The sequence below is a fragment of the Tachypleus tridentatus genome, chromosome 8 (genome assembly GCF_004210375.1).
Source record: "Tachypleus tridentatus isolate NWPU-2018 chromosome 8, ASM421037v1, whole genome shotgun sequence".
Classification (NCBI taxonomy): domain Eukaryota; kingdom Metazoa; phylum Arthropoda; class Merostomata; order Xiphosura; family Limulidae; genus Tachypleus; species Tachypleus tridentatus.
In genome coordinates, this window is record NC_134832.1 from 130,184,836 (window position 1) to 130,207,257 (window position 22,422).

General features: G+C 34.2%; 1 protein-coding gene and 1 long non-coding RNA gene across 2 annotated transcripts in view; one reads left to right on the forward strand and one right to left on the reverse strand.

The window, feature by feature from the left end:
* The window catches only part of LOC143223487 (uncharacterized), a 54,423-nt gene extending 45,349 nt beyond the window's left edge, over positions 1 to 9,074 (forward strand). The window contains exon 3 of the long non-coding RNA XR_013012930.1: positions 8,983 to 9,074. This is a non-coding gene — a long non-coding RNA (uncharacterized LOC143223487). The remainder of the gene's footprint in view (positions 1 to 8,982) is intronic.
* LOC143223485 (protein still life, isoform SIF type 1-like) overlaps positions 1 to 22,422 on the reverse strand; it is a 422,725-nt gene that overhangs the window by 349,354 nt on the left and 50,949 nt on the right. The gene's annotated exons all lie outside the window — the stretch shown is intronic.

Consider the following 22,422-nt stretch of genomic DNA (forward strand, 5'->3'; position numbering starts at 1 on the left):
GATTTGACTGTCACACTTTGCCTGGTATTACTTGGTGGTTGGGTTCGAAATCTGCATGTGGTAAGTTCGAATTCCTCTCATCGAACACGCTCGCCTTTTTCAGCCAATACCGCTCGCTATTCGTTGATAAAAGAATTGCCCTGGAGTTGGCGGTGAGTCATTTTGAATAGCTGCCTTTCCTCTAGTTTATCACCACTAAATTACGATTTGGTTGTGCAAATAACTTTCGAGTCGCTTTACACTAAAATCAAAATAAACTAAACTGTTACACTTTTAACTCACTGTACTAAAAGTACAGAACGCGTTTTAGCGGCAACAGGACACGAACAATGAACCCTTGGATTCGAAGTCTGACCAAGCTAATCAATAGGCTATTAGACTTTAAGAGAGAAACACAAATATGATATCCCGAAGGCTTATACCGCTAAAAACCAGGTTTTGAATTGTGTAGAACTGTGCTTACTAACGAATAAACCGAACAGGACATTAATATCACTTTCTATCTTACTTTCAGACTTTCTATAACATATATTACAATAGTTCCGTTCGATTCTCGCTTCTGTACCTTTCAGTTGGAAATGGAAGCTTATTATATTCCTCTTGCTTTGTTAGTTGTCGTTAGGAAATTTGCTTCGATGATCACTCAAGGAGCACATTCCGAACGTTTTAGATGTAGCGGATATCGACTGTTTTCATAAGTATACAGAGCCGCTATCGATTTCTCGCTAGCGGATTCTCACTTGAGCACACTTGCGTTGGAGAATATAGAACGTCTGTAACCCATCTTTGTTGCCGTGAGCCTGTTACACATCTTATACATGGGTTCTACTCTTACACTTTATTAATTTTTCATTGGAAATCCTCTTTACCATAAAAATATACATTGTTCTTAATATAACATAGCATTTTATGCCATGAACACTTCAACAAACTAAACTTGGTTGTTTGTTAGACTTCTCTATACAATTTGCTTAAAGACAAACAAAGAGCCTCTACCTTATCTATAATTTTAAGCTGAAGGATTTTATAAGATTGCTAAATATTTATGGGGATTATAAGATATTTATGATACAGATGAAATATTTTAAAGATATTTTAAACGAAAGCCAATTGAGTGCGTGTTTGTATGTTTTCGTATAGCAAAGCTACATCGGGCTATCTGCTGTATCAACCGTAGACTTACTGTATTATTTGTAGACTTACCGCTGTCCCAGCGGGAGACAGTCTAATAAAAACCTCCACCATGCCAACGTAAATCGAGTTCAAAACATTATTGTTTTCACTGCAAACATGAATCGAGTTCAAATCGTCTATTGTTATCCATGCATACATAAACTGAATTCAAAACATTTGTTTTTGTTTTCCATACCAACATGAATCGAGTCCAAAACATCTTATATTTTCCATACCAACATGAATGGAGTTCAAAACATTTTATATTTTCCATACGAACATGAATCGATATCAACACATCTTTTTTTCCATGCCAACATGAATAGAGCTTAAAACATCTTATTTTTTCCATACGAACATGAATGGAGCTCAAAGCATCTTATTTTTCCATACCAACATCAATCTAGTTCAAAACATCTTATTTTTCCCATACCAACATGAATCGAGCTTATTTTTTTCATGTTATCATGAATTGAAACCAGAAGTTAATGAAATGTAATATACTATTGAACTGTTTATTCAAAGGCCGGTTTGATTAGCCTTTAGCTGGCTCTTGTGTCAAGTAAATTAAACTAGTGTACAGTAGTAATGATAGCTTTAGTTTTGATCAATACGCATGGTAACATTGTTCTGCTACAGGTGATCAATTACTGGCACCACACGAACGAACAAAAGGTGTTGGTTTCCCAGCTATAGCAATTCTCTTGGCTGACGAAGTTTCAAAGGATAGTGTCAACAATGAAATATTTGATTTGGAAACAGAAATTATACCTTCAATCAACTGCCGAGTTCTTCTTGAGTTACAAATCTGATTAACCCCTAACTTTATTAGTTAAAACAACCGTAACTTTACGAGTTTTTTAACCCTGATAAAATATGAAAGCTGCCATCCCGGGGTTGTTTTGTTTATTATAAGCAGAATTGGTTATGGGTGATCAAACTTAAAGTTTGAAGACAAATTTGAAAATACGAAAACAAACCTTATATCATAAGAAATGTTTCATCTAAATTTCATTTTCCAAATGTTGTAAATAGTACATAATGTCTGATTAACATAAACAAACTAGGGTGGGTGGTGGGTGGGGGCTAGTGAAAATATTCCTTCCTTGTTCTGTGCACTTTATGAAATTTACACCAGTGGTACAGCGTAATGTCTGAGGATTTACAACGCTAGAATACGGGTTTCGATACCCATGGTGGGCAGAACACAGATAGCCCATTGTCTAGCTTTGCGCTTAATTTGAAACAAACAGACTTTGTGAAATGATCATTTTTCAGTTTTATTATAATTGAGATGATTTATCATCTTTGAAAATGCCTAAAGTGATACATATTTATATATTTTTATCACGAAATAATTTTTGACCGTTGAGATACTTCAAATGTTGATATACCATCCAGGATTTTTCGAACAGATCTTTCCCTGGTGGCGCCCATCTTCTCTCCAGGTTAGCCATCCCTAATTTCTCAACAGAAGACTTGAGGAAAGCAACTAATAAACACCAAATGCTGCCAATTCCTGGGCTACTATCATATCAACGAATGGTAGGACTGACCGTCGCATTATAGAGCCTATTTACACCAAATACAAGAAAGATACTTAACATACTTTACAGTGTACTCTCAAAGTACTGGTTTACATAATCTACAACAGAAATATTACTAAATATACCTATCACACAGATTTTGTTTACACCACGTACGACAAGAAAAACATGACTACATAGATAATGTTTACACTACGTACGACAAGAAAAATATTACTACGTAGATACTGTTTACACTACGTACGACAAGAAAAATATTACTACATAGATACTGTTTACACTACGTACGACAAGAAAAATATTACTACGTAGATACTGTTTACACTACGTACGACAAAAAATATATTACTACATAGATACTGTTTACACTACGTACGACAAGAAAAATATTACTACGTAGATAATGTTTACACTACGTACGACAAGAAAAATATTACTACGTAGATACTGTTTACACTACGTACGACAAAAAAAAAAATTTGACATATTTTACTGCGTGACTTCAAAGTACTGTTTGCATTCCTTACAAGTTATGTGAAAAGTACTATTTTTTCAAATGTTCTCATATAAACAATTGTAGTATCGATTGAAAGTCATTCAGAAGAAACAAGGCCCACCATGGACAGATGGTTAGAGCGCTCGACCCGTAATCTGAGAATCGCCAGTTCTAATCTCCATCACACCAATTATACTCGCCTTTGCAGCTGTGCGGACGTTATAATCTGACGGTTAATCCTGTCATTCGTTGGAAAAATAGAAGCTCAAAAGATGGCTGTGGGTGGTGATGACTAGTTCCCTTCCCTCTAGTTTTACGCTGCTAATTTAGAGACGGCTAGTGCAGACAGCCTTCGTGTAGATATCCAAAAATTCAAAAACAAAGAAACAGACGAAATAAAAACCACAAGTTATTTCTCCAGTTTTTGTTCTTAAGCACAAATCTGCACAATGTGTTATATGTGCTTTGTCCAAGACAAGTATCAAAACCTATTTTTAGCATAATGCATATTTATCATACATATTGTATTCGTACACTAATGGAAAACTTATGGAAATGTGTATAAAATCAGCGTAAAATAGAAAAAAATATTAAATTATTCCCCAAACATTGTATGCAAATGACATGCACCAGAGTAAAGTTACATGGTATAATTTACACTGCCATTAGTTGTGATCCAACCATTCAGACAGCGTCATACCTGCATAACACATATTAAAGTACAGGCAGTTGCGTAATGGACGTGTTAAAAATTACAATACACGGCTATCAGGACTGTCTTCCGTTTACCATGCTACACTCCCATTGCTACCTTGATAAAATATACGGCATACCATCTATTAAAACACATTTACTTCAACCAGCCACTAAATTTTATGAACAAAACCAATAAATTGTAACTCGCTTACAGTCCAGTTTACCGATTTATCAGCTACTCTCCTCCTCTTGGTAAAAGCACATTTCACCCTTTAATACACTCAACTTTATTTGCTAATGTCTTTTATCTCAATTCAGTTATGATTATATGTCTAATTATCTTTTTTGTTTACAACTCAGGTGCTAACCAGATATATTTTTCGACATCTGGTTAGTGAAAGTGGGTTTTTCTCGGAGCGTTCCCGTTTTCCTCCCACAGCTAAATTACCGGATATTAGGATCTACAGATCCCTACCCTCGTGTTGTGTTTTTTTATAGAGTCAATATTTAACCCCTCGCGAAACACCAACGGACCTTTGCCACCAGTTGACTGCATAATCTCGTTAACTTAAAATTTTGTAAGTATAGCTATTAATCGTCAGTCCAGCTAAATCTAACTTCGCGTGTAGGGCGAAGAGAAGATCTCTTCTGAGCGCCCTCTATTGCTTTGCATCTCAAGAAGAGATGCAAAGTGTTAAATCGAAATACCTGCCACGAATTTTATTTATTTATTTATTTAATGGACGTGTTCACTGTTGCCAGAACATAAAAACTACACGACAAAGTCCTGGTTGGAGAGGACTACTTTTTATGGCATATTGAGATGAAAGTTTATGATTCAGTGGGAGCTGTGTGAAAACTTCGAAAATGTTATATGAACCAGTAATATCGATGATAGAAACAGTGGATGTAGTAAGTCGAAACTCTTCAAAAGTAATATTAAGTAACTCAGAGATACATGATATACGACGTTTTAGTAGAGATCTTGTCAAAGACCTAGATGTATGTACAGGTGTGAATGATTCCAACAGACGAGTAAGATATACATTAATATAAAAAGGCTTTGGTGATTGTGGAGCTGCTCAAACACCAGTGCATAGATAAATAAAACAAAACAAATTGTTCAATGAGCCTCAGACTTCAAACAGTGAGATGAATCTAGCAAGAAGAGAGTGGTTTTTGCTTTGCTCTTCAAGATTAATCCATATCCAGATTGTTAGGAGACAACTAATGGAATGATCGTTTGTTCAACGGTTAAGAATAGCATCACAGTCTCCATATAACGTTTATAGTAAATCATATTTGGGAGACTAAAACAAATATAGAGTTCACCTCAACTAATTCTGTTCAAATCAACACAAAAAAGTATGTCACTCTAAATACTAAGAGGTACAAGCATGTTCTTATCCAACATATCATTCCTTGATTCTGTTGGGCATGATTTTATCCTCCAGCCAACCAGTCATCTCAAACTAACAGAAAAAATGTGGTGAAACAATACCAGGGAAGAAAAAGACGAGATAGCTTTGCTTCCATAAAGTCTTGAATTTGAACATTGTTGAGCTTGTTTGTGTTTATATGAAAATTGCGAGGGTAAAATGGTAAACAAAAACGTAGTTCTATTGTAACTAGCACTACGGGATAATTTCAACAATATTCGCAACCATGCATTGATATACGTGTTATAAAGACAAGATGTAGTGCTTTGTTTAGAGCAAATAATAAATACTATTGTATTGTATAACAATTAAAAATTTATTTTATATTTTTGAAGTAATGTCTGTTATTTAAAATTGACTATTTGGCTGCATTTACTCATGGAATGTGACTTCTCTCCAGGTCGCTCCGTGTCATTTCTGGAAACTTATAGCGCTAAAAGTTGAGTTTCGATACTCATGGTGAACACAAGATCACTAGCTCATTATATAGCTTTCTGCTTCACAACAAACAACCATTGGCTTTGACTTCTGTAAGTAGCACTTCTGTAATTACATTTAATAATGCAATCACATATATAATGTAATCATGTATAGAGTTTGAGTTTTGAGTTTCGCGGAAAGCTGAACGAGGGCTATCTGCGCTAGCCGTCCCTAATTTAATAGTGTAAGTCTAGAGGTAAGGCAGCTAGTCATCACCACCCACCGCCAACTCTTGGGCTACTCTTCTACCAACGAATAGTGGGATTGACCGTCACATTATAACGCTCCCAAGGCTGAAAGGGCGAGCATGTTTGGTGCGATGGAGATCTGGTACATGTAAAGAATATTAATACCGAACAGTTAAGTAAAATAAAAAAACAATGAAAAGAAGGACTGCGTTAAAAACAGTAGATCCAAATCTCTCACTAATGATAATTTGTTATAAACAAAACGAGCCCAAAGAAAAATAAAAAACTCTCCACTAATCGAAAAGATCCCCCTTGTACAGGCTATAATGTGGGATATAAAATGTACCCTAAGTATTGTATGTGTGTGAGTGTGTTTTTGTGTGCTTGCTTGTATATGTATGCACATACACAGAGAGAAAGGAAAGCTATATTTAGTGTAAATTAATTCTACTGTTATTGACTACAATAATGTGTTCTCTGTGTTATTCATGACCCACAGTATCACTGCCACACAGATTAAAATTATTCAAAGTAACTACTTTAGCCCATTTAATCAGTTTGTACGTGTTTTAACTAGCATAGTGTCCTTAGCCCGAGTAAACCGTTGTGGCAGAGCGTTGCCAGAAATAACTGTATTTTCATTATTTTGTATCTGAAAAATTAGTTCATGACTTGCAAGATAATATCCATCAAACTTTGAAGTTGTATATGCCTATAAAAATATTAATAACATTGCAGAGCTGGTTAAAGCGGAAATAATTCCTTCATGATAAGCTTCGTATAAACCATTAGTTGCTCGTATACCTGAGTTTTCCATAAAATCTCTTTAAAGTTTTATGTTACATGTTCATTTTAAACATATCCTTGTGTATTATTTGTATTCTACGGAGTGCTGATACCATTTCCATTAATAGTGAATGATTTATCACATGTTGAAACGATCAGAACCAACAGAAAAAGCCCTGTGTTGTTTTCCATGTTCTACATTACGTATTTCTTTTATAACCTTTAGATTTTATGCCGTTATATTCATCTAAACAAAGTCACGTATTTCATGAATTAGTTATTTATTTTACCTTGTATCTTACAAGTACCAATAGTGCCTGAGGATGTGAGATTCCGGATTCAGCAAGTATTTTGAGGAGAATCCTTATCACTGTTGCTTATTATTAAAATTTCAGGGTTTTAAAAGCTGTCTTAAAATGATATCAAATATTTGATGTTCAGCTATTAAAAATTCAACATTGTTTATGAATTTTAAAACTAAGGGGACGACATTCAATATACCTATTGAGTGCGTTTTATATTTAATTATTTAATATGTTACGTTGATTTACTTCGTGTTTTACATTTAACATATGGTATGCTATTGGATCGTGTTTTATATTTAACATATGGTGTTCTGTTGGCACCTGTTTTATATTTAACATATGGTGTTCTGTTGGCACCTGTTTTATATTTAACACATGGTGTTCTGTTGGCACCTGTCTTATATTTAACATATGGTGTTCTGTTGGCACCTGTTTTATATTTAACACATGGTGTTCTGTTGGCACCTGTCTTATATTTAACATATGGTGTTCTGTTGGCACCTGTTTTATAGCTATCATATGACGTTAGTTTGGTTCGTGAAATATTGTGTGTGAACTACTTTACTTCATCCGACACGGGTATGAAGAAACATTGAGTCTACATATACAGGAAGGTCCTAGCTCTTACTTACTGTGAAATTCTTTTAAAATAAACGATAATACAAATCTACCCGCCCTCTGGTGGCTCAATGATGTGGTTTATAACACTATAATTCCTGATTCAGATAACCAACGCTTTGTTTCAAACAAAGTAACTAAAACCTAAAATAAATTTTTATTAGTCGATGTGTCACGAATTTTTAATTCTAGTTACATGTATTAAGTTTAACTTTAGCATATCGTCTCCAGCTTTTATAAAAAATGGTTTTCATTAAAGACTTGTTTTTGCAGTTTGAGACTATCATCAGCACGTTCAGAACAAAGCACATCTTTCTTAAAACTGGTCGATATTACTATTAATTATGCCGCAAAATACATTATTATATTAATAGATTTTCCAGTTTCTTTCTTAGGACGTTTTGGCGAACATTTTCTGCATTTATGTAATTAAATTGGTGAACTAAAACAGCTTCTCTATCTATTTATCTGTTCACACAAATTAACATTACGAGAACTTAAACTAAGAAAACTTAAAATCCTAATTACACAGTAAGAGAAGCATTATTAATCGAATTAAGAATAGTTTTAAAATTAAATTTATTCGAATCAAGAACATCCAGAAACCAAAATTAAATATAATTACCTTCACACGTAATTCCCAAACTGACAAATATGTACATCCACATTTTCTTAATCAATGACACTTTTATTTTAATTTATATTATTCGTTTTAATGCAGGGTGTATAAAAATTTGACCCATTTGAACTAAGTAAACCTTTTAATATACAGTTTAGTACGTTTTGAATATATAATGCAACTGTAGATATTTATACGATGTATTTGAACCGTCCGTTAATCAAAGACACCAATCTCTGACTCGAATGATAATAGATTGAAATTCATAATTTCATAAGTAAGATGAATAAATGTTATAGTCAATGTTACATTTGACCTCTGATTTCCGTATTAGAATTCTAAAAAGTCAAAACAACTACGATATGTACAGGTGTAGTAATGTTTCATTTTTGCAGAAAATCGTTCCCGTTTGTGTCATCGAATAAGTATTTTATAGGTCAAATTTGACCCGTGTACTCCGAAAAGTAAAAAAAAAAAATTATAATTATATTATTAACGTTGGCTGCTAGGCTTTGACATCAAATTATTATTTTCTGTTAATAATACTTAGGTTTTTGTATCTCTCTTGTTTCTTCAAGTAACATACATCCTTTTTCGATAAATATCAATAACATGTGTATGTCATTTTCTTATAGCGAAGCTACATCAGGCTACTTGCTGAGTCCATCAAGGAGAATCGATCCCCTGATTTTAGCGTTGTAAATCCGTAGACTTACTGTTGTACCAGAGTGGTATTGATTTGTAATCAATATTACTTTAACCTTAGTCATATAATATGTATCGGATGAATGCTAATAAAATTATGATTATAAAGTATTCTGTTTTCTACTGAACTACATTTTAGTAAAATTCCAAAGTTTCCATACAAATGAAACAGATTGTTTGGTTTCCATTAAAAATTATTGAAAAACTTGGTTATTTATAGTTAGTATTTTCTATTTAATATAATACATATTTTATTAGAAAAAAAAAGCTATGAAAATTATTTTTCAAAGAACTTCAAGATAATTTATTTATGTGTGCTGCAAACGTACAGGCTCCCACAGTGGCACAGCGGTAAGTCTATGAACTTACAATTATAAAAACTAGGTTTCGATACCCGTGGTGGTCACAGCAGAGATGTCCCAGTGTGTAGCTTTGTACTTAACTACAAAGAAAGAAATGAACCAACAGGAAAAATGAGGCATTTCTTTTGACATATAAAAGCCTTCTTTGTACATACCTCTACAAGTATGAGATTCTTCCTAAAAGTATTATTTTAATGAGTTGTTCCGTGCAGATTGTAGCAAAATAATGTTGTTGTTTTGAATTAAGCACAAAGTTACACAATGGGATATCAGTGCTCTACCCACCACGGGCATCGAAACCCGGTTTGTAGCGTTGTAAGTCCACCGACATACCGCTGAGCCACCGGCAGTCAGTATAATAATGTTTGAAAATATTTAACAGAACGAATTTGTTCATCATTCTGAAAAACGTTTACACCGATGTATGTTCCAAGGTAATGTGCTGTAGCTATATTTAGAAAACTTCAATAGAAAGGTTAAATTAACGTACAGCTTAAGAATAAGAGATTTCAAATATAAGCACTATTTATTTATTCCTTGTAAAGCAAAAAGTCAAAATATCCGTTTTTTTGAAACCATAATTTATGGAAATAGTCCATAACTAGACTTGAAGTAACTGGTTATTTTTACAATTCATCCGTATTTTTTTCTTTAACTATGTTGGAAAAATGTGAATCTTTTTAATGATTATAAATTACACAGTGATTAATTAGGACTTATGTATGAAAATAACCAGGATATTTGGATTTTGGAAATAAATTGTTCCTTGCGATCCAGCGACAAGAGACTGAAGTGAACTGGAAAGTGTTAACAGATGTCTTAGTGGTTAAAGATACGAAAAATGAAAACAAAGATTAAAAACCATTAAAACATGATTGAAGCACCTTAAAAAAAAGAAATAACTGAAATAACGATAAGGTTAACAACGTTTGGTTGATGTTAAACAGTTAAAGTTATCTCCGACTTGTACAGACAGTCCAGGGAGTAAGTCTCATATATTACCATGATTCTTATGATGCTAGAATGTTTTTCTGGACACTTTGGTTATAGCAGAATATAGTTTATAACATTGACCTTTTCTGTCCATTTAGATTTTGGCTTTTCGTACAACCGCTTATTCAACTTATGTATAATATTGTGCAAGCATTCAGTATGGGATTTACATTATATCAGCTAGCATAATTAAACATATATTATACATACTATGAATCTGTGTTTAACGTTAAAGTGGATAATTGACTTCAGATATGTGCTTACATATAAAACAAGTACATTTCATTAGTTCAAAGTAACATGTTTCTCACTGCATACCAAGTGAGAGCAGTAAACTAACACCCTTGGGGTTAAATTACAACACGATAGAAACTGTTATATTGTCATGTCAGTATAAACCGGTTAAAATAGGTTGTGGATGTAGCTTCAAGTCTTGTTCAGTGCAATAATTATTCCAAAATGTCTAACAGGAGCCAACAATTTCACTAATTCACTCGACTATCTATAACACTAGCTACGCTCACGTAAAATCACGAAAAAAGCAATTATAACAGTCTTTTCTTCATGATAAAAACAAAAGCAGCCTTATTACACTTTAATGCTGAAACAAAAAAACCATTAACAAAGGAAAATTTGCTGCAAACAAAAAGCATTCTCTGTGTTGTCCGTGTACCCAAGTGCCAGTAGTATTGATAGTCTCTGGTATATAATGTTTGGATGTAACATACAGATCCCAGAAATAATGTGCTGCAAAAAAAAACAACAATACGACAGCCAGAAGCTCAAGCACGCGCGTGGTCGGACAGATTATCTTACTAAGATACTGAGTTTACCGTGGTTCTCAGATCTCATAAAGTTTAGCTGCAGGAAGTGTGAATTGAGTGCATAGGTTGTCAACAAATACAGTGAATATCGCTAGGATGATATACTCACACGTGAACTTGTTTCCTACAACCACGAAGTTGCACAATGAACTATCTGCCAATCACAGGAATAGATCCCCAAATTTTATTGTTATAGACTCTTGATCTTACCTTTGAGCTATCAGATGGCCTCACAGAAAAGTTGGATGCTTCAGATACTGAGCAATGCTTATGTTCAGCATGGTTAAGATAATTCACATGACATGACAAATATTTCCCAAACTGATAATAGGACACAATAGAAAAATATTTAGTATTAACAACTGAAACAACTTGACCGATTTGTTATTGAATGAGCAATGTTAACATTTCAAAATAGGTGTTTGTGGCTCATGAGTTTAATAAATAGTGTATTATGTATTCGTATGCATGGTTTGGTGGTTAGAGCGCTCGATTAGCAATCTGCAGGTCACTGATTAAAATCCAACTTACCAAATATGCTTGACCATGCAGCCGTAGAGACATTATAACATTTCAGTCAATCTCACTATTAATAACCCAAAAGTTGGCGGTTGGTAGTGTTGACTAGCTTTCTTCTCTATAGCTTGTCACTGCTAAATTATGAAAGATTAGCATAGTTAGTCCTCGATTCAAACCAAATCAAGGTGTTTATGTTGTTGTCAATCAGGTGAAGACCAGTAAAATTTCTCAACTCTTGTGACACCTTGCATCTATACATTATCATCTGAACATGAAATTTAGCCAGGGGGATCATCTAATAACTCCTGCAGATTTTTTGTGTTTTGTTTCACTATGTCTTAGTACAGGTTTTAAAAGTACAGAACATAACCTTCTAGAAAAGTTAATGTTGCTAAAATACTTATTATGATACTAACAAATAATAATAAATCATGAACCCTAACGAGAAATTTGAGTGTTGCAAATCTCAAACGTGGCATACTTTTAGGAACTGTTCCTGAGACTAATTGGTTGACTTTAAATGACAGAAATTTGAAGTGTTTGCAATAACTTACAGAAACGAATGTCAGGTGTTTGAATAAAATAGAAGATTGAGTTGATAGAAAGCAACTTATGTGATAGAAGTTTGAGGCAATTGAAGTGACTCAAAAACAAATAATTTAGACGTGTGTTACATGATTCAGATGGTTAAAGTTTGAAGTAGCTAAAACTAATCAAGTAATAGATATATCAAGTGCTACATTAGCCTTAACTTGAGCCTACGCTTAAGTTGATGAAATTGTTAGTTTCTTTGTTTTTGAATTTCACGCAAAGCTACACGAGGGGTATCTGCGTTAGCTGTCCCTAATTTAGCAGTGTAAGACTAGATGGAAGGCAGCTAGTCATCACCACCCACCGCCAACTCTTTGGCTAATCATTTACCAACGAATAGTGGGATTGACTGTAACATTATAACGTCCCCACGGCTGAAAGGGTGAGCATGTTTAGTGTTACGGGGATTCGAACCCGCGGCCCTCGGATTACAAGTCGAGTGCCTTAACCACCTGGCCATGCCGGGCCTGATAAAATTGAAAATGGTGCAAGTTTAAGTAACTGAGAAAACAATCATTATTGTTGAAAGCTATTAACATAATCCATGGAAATGGCTTGTTCTTATTATCTTCGTTATGTTTTTTTATTATTGTTGTTATAATAATGTTAAGAAAACCGTATTTTAACGAAACGGTGATTACAGTGTTAAGTGCGGTTCTTTACTTTTACTAACTTAAAAAATGAAAGACAACTCAAGTTTGTTTTAAAAATATGACACCTAACCTACAATTTGTAAGAAGCTTTCTCAAAGCTATAAAATCCAAGGTAATTATTAAATAAGTATAGTCATGTACGTGCTTCTTAGTTGGGTGGTTGTTTTTAAGATCATAGCTATAAATGCTATCTGTAATGTGTCTTCCACGATGAAGCGAACTTTGAACTTTACTGTTATAAGCTCGTATCCAGTAATGTAAAAGGTGAATTTCTTTGCCAAACTACAATTTTTTATTTTTCGCATACGCTAAAGCGACTATCGTACTTTTTACGTCTAACAAACCTATATTTGTCATTTACTAAGTGTTATCGGTAAGATGTATAAGGTAAACAAGACGTGTGTGGACATTTCCTAAGTATTATCGGTAAGATGTACAAAACAAACAAAGCGCTTGTTGACGTTGTCCAAGTACTATTGTTAACAAACAAAGCGCTTGTTGACGTTGTCCTATTGTTAACATTCATATTATATGATTTTGTACTACATCAAAAAATTAAAAGTGTTCAATTTATTTTCAGTGAATGAAAAAATTTATTAAATATTTAAGTATGAAAAGTGTAAGTGCCTGTTAATCTTCACCGAAAGACAATCAAACAATTTGAGGTACATATATATATATGTATGTATGTATACATAAATAAAAGGATAAGATATGCGCTAAAATGTGCCTCAAATTTTTTTGATTGTCTTTTGGTGAAAATTATCATTATAAGTTTACATATAAATTAAGATATCTAAGTATATTTCTTTTGCAACGCCCACAAACTGTACCAATCTTACTTCTTAGTTCCTTGCAAACATTATAGTCTTTTTTCAGCTCCATCTAATTTTTTTAATGTTCATCCCTCCAATAATGAACCAAGTGATAAGAGTTTGTGAAGTACACGTATCTATATGTTACTTTATATTCTGTATTGATTCAACATTATCGACTTAGACTTTCTCCAGAAAAGAATTCCTAGGTCATTATAAGCAACAACGAAACTTGTACCAGTACAGAATGTTGTTTTAGCGTTCTTTTTTTTTTTTTTGTCTTTCAAAATTTATAGTGCATACTGGAGAGAATTTCACATTTTGATCATAAAATTATAGAAACAAAACATCCTTTTATACTACAGGTAATTACAAAAGAGCTTTTTATTTAAACAACGTTTCGCCTTTGTAACATTTTCGACACCAGTTGTATGTACTAACCCTGAAGATGTGGAACGTTGGTTAAAATAGAACGTTTATCGTTTTATTATCCTGTTCACTTTCCTCGTTAACCAAAATCAACATGAACTTTTAAGTTAAGTAAGGAATTCAGTATTTCCAGTGTGTATATATACAAAGAGATAAACTATGAATTAAGAAGAGTCCTTATTATTTACTTTAATAATGTTAATGTTTTAAATCTCTGCAATATATTTAGGAGACCAGTAGAGTTCAATTGAATATTATATTATCTTAAGAAGTTCTTTTCAAAACAGAAATATTATGAGAGAGGTATAGGCATGACCTGGTGGTGAAAGTATAGTTCTGCGGATGAAAGGCCTAGGGTTCTAGGTCCGATGCCTCTGATCATGGGCCACTATAACAGCTGTAGTGTAATAGCAGTGACAATCTTTGGATTCGGTAAAAAGAGCTGGCCAAAGCCCATGTGGCGGCGGATACTCTTGACTGGCTGAATTTCTTCTAGTCAGTAGTTCAAAATTACGTATGGCTATACTTGAATCCTAGGAGTATACGGCAACCCAGTTCAGTTAACAAAAACAACTGTTGCTTCAGGTCTTTCATATTAGTGTTTACCGATTTATTTCTAACTTACAAAGTCCTAAATACTATTGATTCTTCGGTTTACAGAAATACCTGTATATTCTTGACGTGGTTGCTTCTCTGTGGCTTAAACGTAAGCTTAAAATTTATAACACTGAAACTGAGGGCTCGATTCTTACTGAGATCACAGTGCAGATAGCTCACTGCGAAGCTTTGCGCTATAGCAGAAACCAACTTAACATAGTTTACGTCATATTGCAGTTTGTAGCTTTTACTTAACAAAACAGTAAGAAAATAATTAATCTTGAAAACTTTTACTTCGTATCATTTTAACAAAAATGTATTTGTTCGAAAACTCATCAGAAGTAATAAAAACCCATAGGAAGGTTATTTGTCTTGTCCTTTGTTTAAACATTTATTTAAAAACCTCTTTGAAGAAGTGACGTTATTGTATTTCTGCTGTGATTTGATTGGTGTACAATGATAATCTTCATATATTGTACTTTAATAATCAGGTCCGGCATGGCCAGGTGGGTTAAGGCGTTCGACTCGTAATCTGAGGGTCAGGGTTCGAATCCCAGTCACACAAAACATACTCCCTCTCAGCCATGGTGGCGGTCAGTCCCAATATTCGTTTGTGAAAGAGTAGCCCAAGAGTTGGCATTGGGTGGTGATAACTAGCTGCCTTCCCTCTAGTCTTACAATGCTAAATTAGGAACGACTAGCGCAGATAGCCCTCGAGTTACTTTGCGCGAAATTCTAAAACAAACAAACAAAACCTTAATAATTTGAAATAAATTCACCCGTTTCTTAATAAGGTCTTAAATTTCTTCTAAACTTTGTATCTCACTTTTTTATTATTGATTAAACGAACTATAGGACAACATCATCCACGATCAACGTTTTGTTAGCAGTACCGTCTAGCGAGTATACCTGTTTGACCTTGAATCCTGACTTCAGTATAGCGATTTCCACTGAGCGCACTATTAATGACTAACCCTTTTTTGCTAGAAGTTAACACTAGTACGAGAGATAATTCTTGTTGTCCAGATATACTTTTTGAGACTTGAAGCAAACATATGAACCTAGATACTCCTCTGAAACATGGCAATTCTGTGTAGTCAAAAAATTATCTGACATCGCGAAATCCTTTGACTTCTGATAATCTTCTTAAACCTAATAACTTTTTTAACGCTAGTAAGTCATATATTTAAGTGATTTTAGCAATTTCATGGTAAGTAACTATGTTAGATTACTTTTTCACGCAAATCCTCTACTATTAGAGCAAGTCTTCATATGAAGAAGTTCATGTCGTGGCCTGGTGGTAGAATAAGTTAGGAAAAGGATCTTTCTGACTCCTTTGTTTTGAGTCATAAAGAAACAGTTGCAACAATTTCTATGACCATTCAAAACGTCAAGTGTAAAGGCGTTATTTTTTGGTATGGTCTTATAGTTTTTTGTTTTTTTCAGCTCAAAAGTGGAGATATTCTTGTTAAACACTGATTAACAAAATACAAAGAAAACCAACTAAACACATAATGAAACTGAAAACGCTTTTACCAACTCTTTTGTCCTATAAAAATTCATTGTGTAAAGAACCAGAAGTGAGAATCTTTGCATGTTTTAGTGAGACTTGCATAAACTTTCCCTTGGAATCTGTTTGTTTTGGTTTGAATTTCGCGCAAAGCTACACGAGGTCTATCTGTGCTAGCCGTCCCTAATTTAGCAGTTTAAGACTAGAGGGAAGGCAGCTAGTCATCACCACCAACCGCCAACTCTTGGGCTACTCTTTCACAAATGAATATTGGGATTAACAGTAACATTATAACACCCCAACGGTTGAAAGTGCGAGCATGTTTGATGGGACGAGGATTCGAGCCCATGATTCTCAGATGGCGAATAAAGCGCCCTAACCACCTGGCCATACCTGCCCCTCCTTGAAATCTGCATTTGAAGTGTAGCACGATAAGTTTAGTTCTGATTAAATGTATGGAGTTGAGATAGAAGTAAAGCTTGAAACAATTATTCTACTAAAATTAAAGATTGTTTTTAAAGTTAAAAGATAAAACAGTTAAACTGAAGCTAATGCCAATATTAATATTAAGATATAAACTACTAAACTGAAACATTTCGTTTCTACCAAGTGACTGGAAACAATAAAATTATGAGAAAATTGTCTTTTTTTTGGCTCATAGTCTAATCTTAAAAATCTTATTCTGATCATGGTGGGTCACCTCGAATCAAAAAGCTATCCAATATGGTCTCAGACCGCGATCTTCAGATTCAAGGACATATATTCGACAACCTTTATTATTTATATTCAAGTATTTCTATAGATAATCATAAGTTGCTAAATATGTTTTATAAATACGATTGTTGCTCATTAAAATTCTCTTTTACACAGAAATGTATCAAAATATGACCCTGGGAGAACTATTTGTTTTCAAGCGGTCTAATACAAGTTTCAAAAATCGTTCACTTTTCACTGGGTTCGACGTAATGATCTTAACTTGATAGCATACAAATATTTCCTTTAAAGATGAATTGTAAAATTAACCTCTGGTAAAGATAAATTTAACATGTATGTTGAAATGAAATTTTAACGCAATAAAGAACTTCGCTCAGTCTAGCTTTTATCTGGGTCTGCAGAGTCTTGTTTTTAACACACGCACTCATATACTAAAACTGTTATGAAAGTTAGGTCTGGAAAACTTTCAAACAACATTTATAATGTATTATAAAAAGTGTCATGAACCACACAAGTAAAAAAATATCTATAATATTCTTGATGTCGGATAATTAGAATGATATCACGATGAAAATATCTTCACCTGATCGTCAGTTAAATCTTAACGTATTGAAGAAGTGATTCATAAAACTAGCTTACCCGAATCATAAAACCATCACAAACTTCTTATAATAAAATTCCCCTAACCATATCAAAACGGTCTATTTTATAATATATATATACATACTTGTCTTTCTGGCGACTCATAAAACAAAGATAATACGTGCATTGCTGCTGGTGTTGACAAAGGAAAACCAATGGAACGTTTAGTATTACATAACGTGATTTGTTACCAATATCCTTCTTTCATATTGCAATGTACTTTTGATGTTTCAAATGCTGAATGTGATGAAATGTACAGTCTTGCGACTAGCGACCAAATAAAACTTGAGTGAAAATGTCTTAGGAATGTGAAATACATAAAGTTTACTCTACTACAGTTTCTACACTGAAGTTCATCTTCCTCGCACGATATAGTTATCATCTGAACATAAAGCTCAGCACGAGATTCCTTTTAATGTGACTCAGTCGGAAAAGTAAGGGATAAAATACCAATGTGTACAAATACTTCCACATTTTAAAACTATTGGTAAGAAAACGGTGATGACCATCTTAAGTTCAACAAGCGGAAAACTGAGGTAAGAATAGCAGTGTGTATAAAGTCTTCTGTATTTTATAACCAGCAGAAATATAATGTGATTTAACGAGATGACCAATCACATTAAACGTGGCCCATCAGCATTTTACTGCTTTTATTGTGACTCAGTTAAAAATAAATAAATAGCTAACAGTAACAAGACAATGTACGTCAATGATCGATCACAGTTTAGCCATAAGTAACATCTGGATATTTATACAAGCCAGGTATATTCTACATAATTAACTCATATGTCGGCAGCAGGGATATGCTGAAATCAAACTATGTACTTTATCCTAGTCAATTCAGAAGAAAATGGGACATTACAACGCCTTGCAGAGTTACTAGTCTTTCCATACAATATATTTAATATATTTTAGTAGGATTAACAGTTAAGAGAAACATTTTTTATACCAGACTATCCATAAGACTTACGACCTCGCTACTCGTGATTATTTATAAGGACAATTAGCCCTACAACTCAAGTAGTAACAAACCATTCACAATGATAACTTGCCTTACAATCCAATTACTCCAACACTATTTACAATAATAACTATCTTTACAATTCATTTATCCCAAATTATACAACAACAGCTAGCCTTACAACCCATTATTCCCAAAACTATTCAAGAATAACCAAGCTTAAAACCCAGTTACTCCAAGGCTATTCACGAATAAGTAGTTCAAAAATCCAAACAACTTCATGACCATTCATAAGGATAACTAGAAATGAAACTTGCTACTTCAAGACTACAAAAGGATAATTAGCTTCAGAACCAAGATATTCCAAAACTATAGAAGGATAATTAGACTTACAGTTCAGTCATTTCAATGGTACTAAAAAATATTAGCCTTTGTATATATGTTATATAAGACTATTCACAATGAGAACCAGCAGTAAAGTGCAACTTATCTCGAAACTATCAAACAGATCATTTGTCTCAAAACACAATTTCGCAAGATCGCTCACGAAGCAAAACTTGTTTTCTTTTCTTTTCGTTGGTTTCTGGGAAGAAAGAAACTGTTTAAACGTTCTATCCATCCTTCATCACGACCCACTCTTCTCGGTTAGATTGTTATTTATAAGTATCATCAATCATCTATAGTAAACCCTTTAGCATCTTAAGTTTAATCGGAACCAAAAGAGGACGATATTGTTAAAATCTGCTGACAATAATATTTTATTGTAAGAGTTGGTAAAATTATTTAACCTTGGAACTTCTTCAGATAAGAAGTCATATTAAAATGTTTTTAACTCTTCTTTATTTTCTGCGACTATTTTAGTTTAACCGAAGTAAAAAATGACCAGTAAAACCGATCCAGCCTATAAGGATGGCATATGACATAAAAATCAGATAAATAAAACCCAAGTAATTTAGAGGGGTGGCCTGATGTAAAACATTACCAACCTTTAAAAATCTTCTTTCTTAATACATACTTATGAAGAAATTATCAGTGATTGATCATTATATTATCTCACATTCTCAAGAAAGGAAACAATTATCAATGAGTGATCTATTCATAAAGGGTTTCTCACTTTTTTTTCAGAAAGGAGATAGAACAATAATTGCTACTTCCCTAATGAAACTGTTCTTCAAGTATTTGAATCTGATCACAAAATAAAATAAAAACATCAGGACGTTGATAAAATAGCTGCTTTTACACAATTGAAAGCATTAAACAATTAACCACCAGTAATTTTTACAGGCAACAATCAACAAGTTAAATGTTACTGTTACTCAAAATGCTTAAGGCATTAACTACGCCTGTCGTAAAATAATATATACAGTTTTCAAGCCAACACTCTGAAATGTTATTTGATACTTATCTGACAATTAGCATCATAAACTAATATTAGGTCGAAACAGTACGTATAATTAAAGAGATTGATATTTATAATCATCATATTTTACTCAGAATAAATACAATACAATATCTAACTTGTGATTATTTCTTTCTACTCCAAGAGGTGAATTCCTGTACGTGATGAGATGATCTCCGACGGAAAGTTCTGTATTTTCAGTTAACGTTCTCTATGGTCTGAATATTCACCCACGAGTTTGCCATGTGCCGGAACCCGTGAAGGGTAGGAGAGGATCCTAGTGGTTGAGGTGTCCAACCTCAATACACCACTTTGACCTTCATTTCCTGTATACGGGAGGTCTTGGGGTAGACCCCACCAGGGTTAATTGGCTGGTTCTATTGGGCTAGGGTTAACTGAGTATCAGTGTTGGACATTCTGATGTTTAGGTATGGTGTTCACCAAGCCCTGGTGTTGCTGCATTGTCCATGTTTGGTACTGTATTACATCTTCTAGTAGGACTCAACGGTTGTATGTTCAGCTTTGCAGTGAATCTTCATCATTCCCTTATGAATCCCCCAAGTCTTCCAAAAACAAAACTAATTGGTAAACGACCACGTCTTGAAGACTCTGAACCCCATTCTGCACCTGTACCTCGTTTTATCATATTACATTCTTTACAGACAAACCTTTAGGACAAGTGTCTCCCTTTTGTTATCCAGAATGGATTAGAGGGTCTGGCTGGCTCTCCAAAATCAATTAAGAAGCTACATTCTGAAAGCATCTTGGTGGAAACATCTATCCCGAAAGACAATAAGCTTCTTTTAAATTTAAAGGCGTTATACCTATTGAAATTACTTCTCATATTATTTTGAATACCTCAAGAGGAGTTAGTGTTGAGAGGGACTTGGAGAACGTCCTCGAGTCGAAGATATCACTGGTTTCTCAAACCAAGGAAGTTTCTGTAATGCAACGTATCTCTATTTGTAAATAAGGAATTATGTATTTCCTACCAACATTCTGATTTTGACATTTATATCCACCTGCCTTTGCCACTTGTGATTTAGTTGTTGCAAACAGGATTCCCTCTACAGTTTCTGTGTTCACTGCCAAGTTATATGCCATATCTCTTGCCCTGGATCATGTAGAAGCTACACAACACACCAATTGTACTATGTACGCAAACTCATACTACTCGACTGGCCTTGGAATCACTTCATGTTAGTACTCACCCTGTTCTCATCGATATTTAACAACACCTGGCCCATTTTTCTTCATCTTTTATTAATATTCAGGTTTACTGGATACCTGGATAAGTCCATCTGTTCTGGTGCCCATGCCTTTTCCATATATATGGACCACGTTATTCTTTTGAAGGTTCGGCTTCGCGTCTGTTGCCCGTCCACTGGGAGAGAGCAACGTGATTACAAGCTTTTCCAGATTGAACCTTCTGTTGCTCTTTGACTGGAAGGAGGAAGTTGTCCTAGCTACACTACGCATTGGTTACAGTGTTTAACTCATTGTTTATTTTATCTGGGTGTCATTCACCAATGTTTGTCCTTTGTGACACTTAAGTCACAACTAACTACCCACGTTTAGCAGTCTTGCTGTCGTTACGACCGTGTATGGCAGCACCATTTTCAACACATCTTTTCCCCGGGTTCACCCCTCACTTTAAACAGTGTCATTGGCGATGGTTAGTTACATTGATCAACTTAAATACGTTTTTAAATTTCTAATTCTGTTTAAGTTTTTACTTTGTTTTGAAGCATTTTAATTTTAGTTATTTTTATACTCTATAATTTTTTTATCTTTGTATCTTTACAACCTTTTTGGCGCAGATAGCCACGTTGTTTTGCGCCATACATTACCGATCAATCAGTCAAACGTATATCTAATGAAGTGCTAAAGAAAATCATCGTTTTTTTTTCCACAAGATACTCAAACACTAATTTCTTCATCTTGCTCAATAACTCTGGTATAAAGTGTCTGGAATGTAAATTTGAGAGTTTTGATTCGCGTCCCGTTACCTCGCAATACCTTGCTTCGCACACTGAGGCCATTGGTAAGCTACGAAGGGCCCGGCATGGCCAAGTGGTTAAGGTACTCAACTCGTAATCTTAGGCTCACGGGTTTAAATCCCCGTTATACCAAACATGCTCGTCCTTTCAGCCGTGGGGGTGTTATAATGTGACGCTTAATCCCACTATTTGTTGGTAAAAGAGTAGCCCAAGAGTTGGCGGTGAGTGAAAATGACGAGCTGCTTTCCCTCTAGTTTTACACTGCTAAATTATGGACGGCTAATGCAGATAGCCCTTGGGAAGTTTTGTGCGAAATTCAAAACAAACCAAACCAAACGCTATGAAGAGTGACAATGATATT